Here is a 9,811-nt window from a genome sequence, read left to right as displayed (position 1 = left end):
ACTTTTCTGAGGTGCATGGCTGACCAAGTTTGCAGATAACTGCAAGTTGGGCGCTGTCATAAATTCCCTTAGTGATGTGGACATCCTCCAAGAGGGTCTCACCCAAACAAATGACTTGATACTAGAAACATGGCCTCAAGCTGAATACAAAAAAATGCATTATCAACCCCTTTGTAGAGAGTGACGTCCCCACAAATTATCACATTAATAACAATGTCCTAATCATGCAGTCAGTCTTGAGGGATTTGGGCACCCAGATTGATAGCAACCTGATTTTGACCACCATGTTGCTTCCATTGTACAGAAAGCTTTCTACATGGCCCACCTCATACGTAAGGGTATCTCATCCAGGGACAAGGAGGGCAAAACATCCCTGTATTCTTCCCTTATAAGGCCCATTATTGAGCACAATGTCCCATTCGGCATGTACCTTGCAAAGCACATGCAGCAGCTGGAGAGACCACAGAGGTTCCTCAGCAGGAGAAACCAGGGCCTCAAAAATCTACCATACACAGATAGGCAAAAAGCCCTATCCCTCTACTCTGTTTCATACAGACTCCTCAGAGGTGACCTCTGTCTGGCATACAAGGCAATCTCGGACCCCACCTTGATGGGACTGCTGCATATCCGCAAGTCAAGCTCCACTCAAGTAACCCGCACACATGGCCTCAACCTGGTCTGTGACATCAATAAGACTTGCTGGTGGGATAGATTTGTGTCCCAGACACTCCTCCATCTGTGGGATAAACTCCCTCTCCACGTCAAGTAGAGTACCTCTTTACCCCTTTTTAAGCACAACCTGGATAACTGGATGGGAAATAGAAAATATACCCCTGGGATTCCATGTCCCTGCTGGACAGGGGCATCGGGTGCTGATTTATTTTTTATTTTATTTTACATTTGTTGACCGGGCTAGTCTAGCTGGATATATTTCCATTTTCAGTAGAGGCCCGGGGAGAAAAGCTCCAAACAGATATACAAAAGTATAAAATATTGTTACACGGTAAATAAAGGATTAATAAACAAAATAAAACAAGTAATTATTACATTCTAGAGATATAAACACTTGAGAAAAGCAACAGTAAACATAATATCACTTAAGAAAGCTAAAACAATGTAATACAGTAAGAATCATGTACAATTGTTCACGTCAGGTAGAAAGATTTCAGCAGTAAGTTGATTAGAGTTTAAACAGTGTCAGTCTTACTTACAAGACTAAGCATTTAAATGTTTGGAAGTTTGGTTAGAAGAGGAAGAAACAGAGGTGAAGAGGGTGGTTAGTCAGGGTTACTACAACGGCATAACCAGTGCATTTGGAGGTGTTTTTTAAGTTTTTATTTAAAGAGTGGCAAGGATGTAATTAGAGTTAGTTCATTGGTTAACAGGTTCCAGTTTTTTCCTGCTATGTTGGTAAACAGAGAGTCACCAGCCGTATTATTAGACTTTGTTATGCTAGCAAGGAATTTGCTAGAAGAACGTAAGGAATTCAGATTATTATAGGGGATTAAGAGCTTGGAGAGTATAGGGGTGTTATTGGATTGGTAAAATATTTTGTGGGCAATTGAGTTGGGGGATTATCAGATGGTTTTGGAATTCCAGCTAGTCTTGTTGCCTAAGATTAGAACAGTGGTGGGTTCTAAAGGGATTGCCAGTAGCGAATCTGGCAATATTATTACAGGAAGTTGCTAATTTGTTAAGGTTAGTTTTCTTTAGGTTTGTATAAATAGGTGAAGCGTACACAAGGGTTGAGATTAGATGGGAGTGAGCAATCTTGGTTCTGGCTGCTGGGGTTAAAAAATGTTTTATTCTATATAAGGAACCTATTTTTCTGTTGACTATTTTAATGGTGTTATTTATATGGTAATCAAATGTGAGGTTATTGTCAATGGATATTCCTAAAATTTTAGTGGTAGAGTCTGGGAAAATAATACTGCCATTATTTGAAGAGATTGAGAAATCTATGGGGGAGGACTTGGTAGTGGGTGTAAAGAGAAGGAGTTTTGTTTTTGTGGCATTAAGAAGGAGGCAGCGTTTTGTAAACCATGTTTCTACAGTGTTGAAAACATTTTGAGTAAGAGAAAATAGTTCTGATGGAGAGGTTGCTGAGCATATTAGTGTGGAATCATCTGCATATTGAATACAGGTGGCTTGAGGAATTGCTACATGGAGATCATTAATAAATAATGAGAAAAGAAGTGGTCCAAGAATGGAGCCCTGAGGGACCCCGATGGTGACAGATAAAAAGGATGAAATTTGATTTTCCCAGAGGACTGCCTATTGCCTGTTGCTGAGGTATGATCTGAACCATTTAACAGCCAGAGAGTCAAAGGAAAGAGATTCAAGAATATTTATTAAGAGGGTATGGTTTACCATGGCGAAAGCTTTAGAGAGGTCAATAAAGAGTGCAGATGAGAGGATGTTTTTGTTACGGTTTCTATTGATGGTATCTGTAAAGGATAGAAGGGCAGTAGTGGTACTATGTGATGGCCTAAAGCCATGTTGACAGTTTGCTATTATGTTATGTTGAGAGAGATGATGTAAAAGTTGTTGGTGAATGCATTTTTCCATAATTTTTGCTAAGGGTGATAAGAGAGCAATTGGCCGATAGTTAGAGTAATCATTAAGAGTTCCCACCTTTATGTAAGGGGATAATGTGGGAGATTTTCCAAATATCTGGGATGGTTCCTTCTTGGATTGTCCTATTTATAAGGATGTATATAGGATAGGCAATTACTTTGGCTGATTTCTCTATACATGTGCTAAACTCTTGGCTAGACTTATAAGGGCCTTAGGGCCAATAACATAGTAATTTCTTATGATCCTATGGTACCGATTGTTAAGAATAAGGGTGATATGTACAGCTGTAGTAACTACAGAGGGATAAAACTTATCAGCCTTAGCATGAAGTTATGGGAAGGAGTAGTGGAAGCTAGGTTAAGAAGGGAGGTGATGATTAGTAAGCAGCAGTACGGTTTCATGCTGGGAAATGGCACTACAGATGTGATGTTTGCTCTGAGGGTGTTGATGGAGAAGTATAGAGAAGGTCAGAAGGAGTTGCATTGTGTCTTTATGGACTTAGAGAAAGCATCTGAAAGGGTGCCTACAGAGGAGTTGTGACACCGTATGAGGAAGTTGGGAGTGGCAGAGACCTATGTAAGAGTGGTACAGGATTTGTACAAGGGCAGTGCGATAATGGTAAGGTCTGCGGTAGGAGTGACAGATATGTTCAAAGTGGAGGCGGGATTCCATCAAGGATCAGCTCTGAGCCCTATCTTATTTGCAATAATGATGGACAGGTTGATAGACAAAATCAGACAGGAGTCCCTGTGAACTATGACGTTTGCAGATGACACTGTGATCTGTAGTGAGAGTAGGGAACAGGTTGAGGAGACCCTAGAGAAGTGGAGATGTGCTCTAGAGAAGAGAGGAATGAAGGTCTGCAGGACTAAGACAGAATATATGTGTATGAATGAGAGGGAGGACAGAGGAATGGTGAGGATGCAGGGAGTAGAGTTGGTGAAGGCGGGTGAGTTTAAATACTTGGGATCAACAGTTCAGAGTAATGGTGAGTGTGGAAGACAGGTGAAGAAGAGAGTACAGGCAGGGTGGAGTGGGTGGAGAAGGGTGTCAGGAGTGATTTGTGACATACAGGTACCAGTAAGAGTGAAAGGGAAGGTCTACAAGATGGTAATGAAACCAGCTACGTTATATGGGCTTGAGACTGTGGCACTGACAAAAAGACAGGAGTCAGCGCTGGAGGTGGCAGAGTTAAAGATGTTAAGATTTTCACTGGGTGTGACTAGGCTGGACAGGATTAGAAATTAGTATATTAGAGAGTCAGCTCAGGTTGGACAGTTTGGAGACAAAGCCCGAGAGGCGAGCTTGCACTGGTTTGGACATGTGCTGAGGAGGGATGCTTGCTATACTGGAAGAAGGATGCTAAGGATAGAGCTGGCAGGTAAGAGGAAAAGGGGAAGGCCTAAGATAAGATTTACAGTTGTGGTGAGAGAGGACATGCAGGTGTTGGTGTGACAGCAAAATGCAGGGGACAGGAAGAAATGGAAACAGATGATCCACTGTGGCAACCCCTAACAGCAGCAGCCGAAAGAAATACTGATAGCTGTGTGTGTGTAGGGGGATGCACTCCTCACTTCATGCACAAATGCCTCAAAGGCAGTACAGCAATTTCAAAACTCACTTTTTTTTCAGAACTGCACTTTTATTTTTCACAGCTGCAGGGCTCACAACTAGAAGCTTCCTAAAAGCACTCCCACGTCCTTTATGTGACTGCAAATGTATTGCCTACATTTTACTACAGAATATTCTACTCAATGGACCAGATTCCAAGACAATTTTTACATCAGGGCACGTTGCTTCCCCTAGCTTGTGGATGAAGGAGTAACATTCTAAAATCAGAGTGCACAATAGACATTTCTAGTTGAACACCTCACTCAACATACACATGGCATGGAAGAGAGAACACCTGTGCTCTATATACAGTCCACAGCTATCCTCGATATTTTGTAGTGTGTCCACAGATTTTTTTTTATTGCACCGCCTGGAGTACATTGTCATATCAACACTTTTTTTCTTTACGTGGAACACATGCTTCCATGTTCTAGGTTAAAAACAGCCAGTCTGAATATGTGTGCAAGGATTCATTCATACAATTGTACCTTGTAGTCTGTCTAGTGCACTGGGCATGTAGAGTTCCATTTCACCACACGCCATCACATTGCTATCTAAAGTATGGTGCCATGTGTACATAATCTGTTGACTTATTGGCATAATATGTTTTGGAATCACATCACATTGCAAAAGTATACAAAGTCACTGGACAACTAACTTTATGAAATCTGGCCTACCACCTGCATCACACTATGCCAATCCTTCCTACAATGTCTTCTTTTTATTTGTTAACTATGTAGTTCATACTTCATATAATACTGGCCTCTTACGGTTGTGTATCTGTATAATGGCACTTTCATAACATACTATACAATCCTCTGCTGTACGATATGAAATGGAGAGCAGGAAGATTATCAAAACGTGTTATAAAGCTCAAGTTGTAATGAGGGAAAGAAAAAAGAAACAAGTACCAAGAAATTCAAGGCATGTATAAAGAGCGACTATACAGCATGAAGTCTCATCTAGGAGTTAGGTACCTGCCACTAATCAGACATTATTCATCTGTTTTTATTTTCTTACTTACTTATAAGATAGTGTTTAGTGTGTATGTTAACGACTTTTTGTGCTTGTAATAAATACAGTCATTCATCAGAAAAGTGTTTAGTGCATGTGTTACGGACCCCATTCAGCCACAAAATCCAGTAAGCAGCATGTGCTGTTATGGTTCCCTATATCATCCCATAACAGGCACCTAGGTTGCAGCTCACATTTCAGTTATATGGCAAAAGCCTGATGTTCAAACATTTTATACAATGCTGAGCTGGTAAGACAGGTAAATTCAAGTAAAAACTGCAAAGTTATGTATTGAAGAAGCAGGGATTTTAACTTTGAACATTTGTTGTCAGTGCCAGTGTCATTACTAACGAGGGTCGCATGGATAGCCATACAAACAATCATGAAATACCTTTGTAAGTCCTCCTCCCCTCTCATGGAAACAAAGGGTAACTACCAACAGACAGCAGCCAAGTTGATAATATGCTGTCAGTTAGGATGTGGTCAACATTAAACACAGCAAACAAACTCTGATAAGATCTCAATAAAATGGGAGGAGAACTGGTCACTTTCAACTCTTCAGCAAACGTTCGCATGTAACATCAACCCCTTAAGTCAATTTAAGAAACTAGTGCTTAAACGCAACTAAGCTTAGTAATTATCAGTACTTATGAGGTGATGCCTCAATTAATTACACTGTTAATGAGCAAACCACGCGACTTGAATGACTGACCAGATTCATGTTTTATTTCAGCTAACAGCATGTCCACAATAACATATCTAAGCTCCAAGAGCTGGTTAACAATAAGTTCAGGATTCTTAGTGGAATTTTTAGAAATAACTGGATTGCACCAGCCACCATATCCCATCTACAAAAGGCCTCATTTATTTTAAAACAGAGAAAGTACATACTATGTTTCTTTATATTTATTCCAGTTACCTGTGTCCTATAGAAATGAGGAATGGTACAGAACAGTACCTCACTGGGTTCGCAGTAGCAAGTCCCGTGTAAACTTCACCCACCACCCTGTGACATGTTCGAATAAAGAATAAATGTTCATACTGATGTCTTCACCGGCCAATTGAATATTCATCGGGAATCGGCACATTAGCTTGAGGGGGCACAACAATTACCTAATCCTAAAGAAAGAGCATTATAACTCCAAATCCAAGTAATATTTTTGTTTTGTTTTTGCAGGGGGGAAAGCCTCCCTGCACCCCCCACACCTGGGCGGACTGACCGGGGAGGTACTGTTCTACAAGAATGCCTAGAAATGTCACTTATGAAGAGTGAAGGACGAACTAAGGTTTACATTAAATGCCCTGAAACATACAAGTTATGTTCTAATAGTACAAAAAAATTGCAATTACACAGAAAATAGCCTGGACTTGCTCTTCATTTTATAAAAGGAATGAAACTCTTTGGAAAGGGACATTCTCAACAACCTCCACTTAGGGTCGCCACCTTTTCAAATGGCCTAAGTGGGACATTTTTGGGACACACATCAGATTTTACAGGCCGACACATATCCACGGTCAGTACAAAGGATAGAACTTAACTTTTTGTCTACATGATAGCTTATTCTTGTAGCAATTTAGTTGCTTATTCTGTTATTTATAATATTTAGGTATTTTCGATACAGAATAACTGTGTTATGCAACTATTACATACAATATAGAACATAATTATGTCCTACAATCTCAGGACATTTGCCATTTTTAATAATTTTTGTCAGGACACAACTGCCCAAAGAGGGACCGTCCCTCGCAACGTGAGACAGGTGGTAACCCTACCTCCACCACTCTTACAGGAGAAATCAGAGGCAATCCTTTGTGAAGGTCCCATAGCAGGACTCTTGGGACACTGACAAAAGCACACATGGCCTTTCTTGGATTTGCAAAAAAATGCAGCAGGGTGTCCAACACAGTGGTTTTCAGACTTTTTTTTTGTGGTGCTGGAACCCCATAAAAGACATCAGAACGACAGGAAATCCCCTTCATTAAACCTGCTTAAGACCTATTGCTATACAGTAGTAATTCACTCAATGTGTACAACTGGTAGACAGACTTTACAGAATAGTACAAATGCATTTATATCACTAATAACAAGACAGTAACAAAGTATATTTGTTAATAATAAGTAGTTGCAAGACTGCGGCTACTTTTTTTCATGAAATTGAATCTGAAATAAGGAACTCAAGCTGCTTTGAATTTGCCATGAGAATGAATCGTTCACAAAATCACTATGCCAATTCTGACATTAATATGAATAAACCTTATGACTGATGGTTCCTGCATAGCTGTTTAAACCACAGCTGTTAACAAACAATTTGTGGAGGAACCCCTGTCACATACTAGAGAAACACTTACATCCCTAGTGAACTCTGGCTGAAACTGGTCTATGGCTTTACAGATGTCACGTGAAGCATGGACGCAATAGGCTGTGCTATGCCAGAAAACAAAAGGACACTAAAGACTTGACATGTAGTGCAGTAGCATGTGCTGCCATCCTCTGAGAAGCTGACAGCAGTAATTAAGGGGAAGAAACGTTAACTCATTGAAGGCATTCACTGGGTAAGAGTCCCACTCCTCCCACCCCAAAAAAAAAACAGAGCATCTGGCAGGCAGTGCTTCACACCCAGATGCTAGTCTGAACATTGAATACATTTATGATGGATCTGACACGTGGGTAGGCTAAAATCTTACCTGAAATCACAGGATATACTAACACCAGACCTGTTTGCAGGTGGCAGGCTGACATTTCGCCCAATGTCTGAGAGTGGGTCAATATTAGCTGCAATGTCAGGGGATAGGCTGACATTACTTGGACAGAAGGAAGTTTCTCTGCTCACTGTGAGAGAAGGAGCTTTGAGCAGCCGATCTGTCCCAGGAGGAGTGGTTTCAGCCCAGAAATTAGTAGTTTATTGGCCATTTTGGGCTAATTGCTATCTCTTTCATTTCCCTGCTATAAAACCCACATTTGCAAGGTTTTTGTGCTAGTATACAGCTCAGCAAGCTCCTGCCTGGTGCCCTGCAGAGTTCTACAGCAGCAGAGAGACAAAAGAGAGACTTTGGAGTGATAAAGTATAATTTTTCTGCATTTTCTTGCTTTAATTCCGCCTAAAACGCAGATTTTCTAGAGTTTCTGTGATTTAAAAAGCTTGTTTCAGCTACATATTGTACTTACCTTACTGCCTGCACTTTAACAAAGTTGTTTTTGTGTTTAAATTACCTGTTTAACTGTTGTAGGCTACACACCCAAGTGTGATAGCCATTTCTGTGCATTTAAAGTGCTTTTTTGATTGTATCTGCTTTTTTTTCTGAAAAAAAAAATATATATATATATATATATATATATACACATATATATATATATATATATATATATATATATACTTGTTTCCCTGCCTTTCTAAGCTAGTCTAGTCCAGTTTTCAGGTTAGTGCTGAATTCAGGGCTGTGTTACAAGTTTCTGTGTTTGCCCATACCTTACTTGGATAGAAGGAAGTTTCTCTGCTCACTGTGAGAGAAGGAGCTTTGAGCAGCCTATCTGTCCCTGGAGGAGTGGTCTCAGCCCAGAAATTAGTAGTTTATTGGCCATTTTGGGCTAATGTCTATGTCTTTCATTTCCCTGCTGTAAAACCTGCATTTGCACGGTTTTGCACACCGGGCAGCGCTAGTTAGCTAGGGTATAAGTATTCCCGGCTCCGCAAAGTCTACTGTTCAATTTTTCCCTTGGAACTAGACAAACTTTCAACTTAAGCACTCAAATCATTCACTTCTCATCCCGGCACTTGCACAAAACTCATAGCAAGCACTAATAAACCTTAGCACTAGACCTCGCTATACTGTAGAGAAGGACAAGGCTCTCTATTCGATCTTACCAGCCAGTCAGTAAAACAGTTCACTGCACCTATCCAGGCATGTCCAAAGAGCAGTTTCAGGTGTACTCTCCAGTCCAACTGGTGAATCTGGGCATTTTGAGGCAATGTTACAATTGCCTCATGTACACAGACAACCCTCTCCTCCTTCCAGCAAACACTAATACATGCGAGAGATGCAATTATACAGCCAAACTGGAGGCTAAGCTCTCTCAACCCAAGACTGGACCAGGCAGTCAAGAGGAGAAGGGAATTACTTGCATCACACCACCAGTCTCACACAGACCTATGAAACCAGCACTGGCAAAAAACACACATAAATGCACAAAAACATACTCTGAGGCTCTAAATAAAAATCTGCTAAAGCAACAGATACCTTCAAAGCAACCTCCACCCCCAGCACAAACCATGAAACACATACTTCACAAAACCTGTGTGACACACAATAAACAGCCCTTAAGGCAAAATAACATACCCAACACACTAGTAATAGGTGATTCTATAGTCAGGCACACTGACGTCCCACTCACTAGGCTAAACAAGAAGGTTACTGTTAGCTGCCTTTCGGGTGCCAGGATCCGCCACATAACACAAGCACTCAGGTCACTCCAGAAAAAGTACATATATGACTGCCATTATCCATGTTGGTGTGAATGACCTGAGCCATACCTCCCTGGACTACATGAAAAGAGACATGGAGGAGCTCTCTGATCACATAGCCCAGGCCAGTATGACCCTGACCCTGAGTA

At 40.8% G+C, this 9,811-nt stretch overlaps 1 protein-coding gene across 1 annotated transcript in view; it reads right to left on the bottom strand.

The window, feature by feature from the left end:
• The window catches only part of LOC122792964 (gap junction gamma-1 protein-like), a 243,554-nt gene that overhangs the window by 190,126 nt on the left and 43,617 nt on the right, over positions 1-9,811 (bottom strand). The window lies entirely within an intron of this gene.

Source organism: Protopterus annectens, chromosome 2.part0 (assembly GCF_019279795.1).
Source record: "Protopterus annectens isolate FY-2018-M chromosome 2.part0, PAN1.0, whole genome shotgun sequence".
Lineage (NCBI taxonomy): Eukaryota > Metazoa > Chordata > Ceratodontiformes > Protopteridae > Protopterus > Protopterus annectens.
The sequence above is the reverse complement of the archived record's forward strand: the minus strand, read 5'-3'. Positions and strand labels throughout refer to the sequence as shown.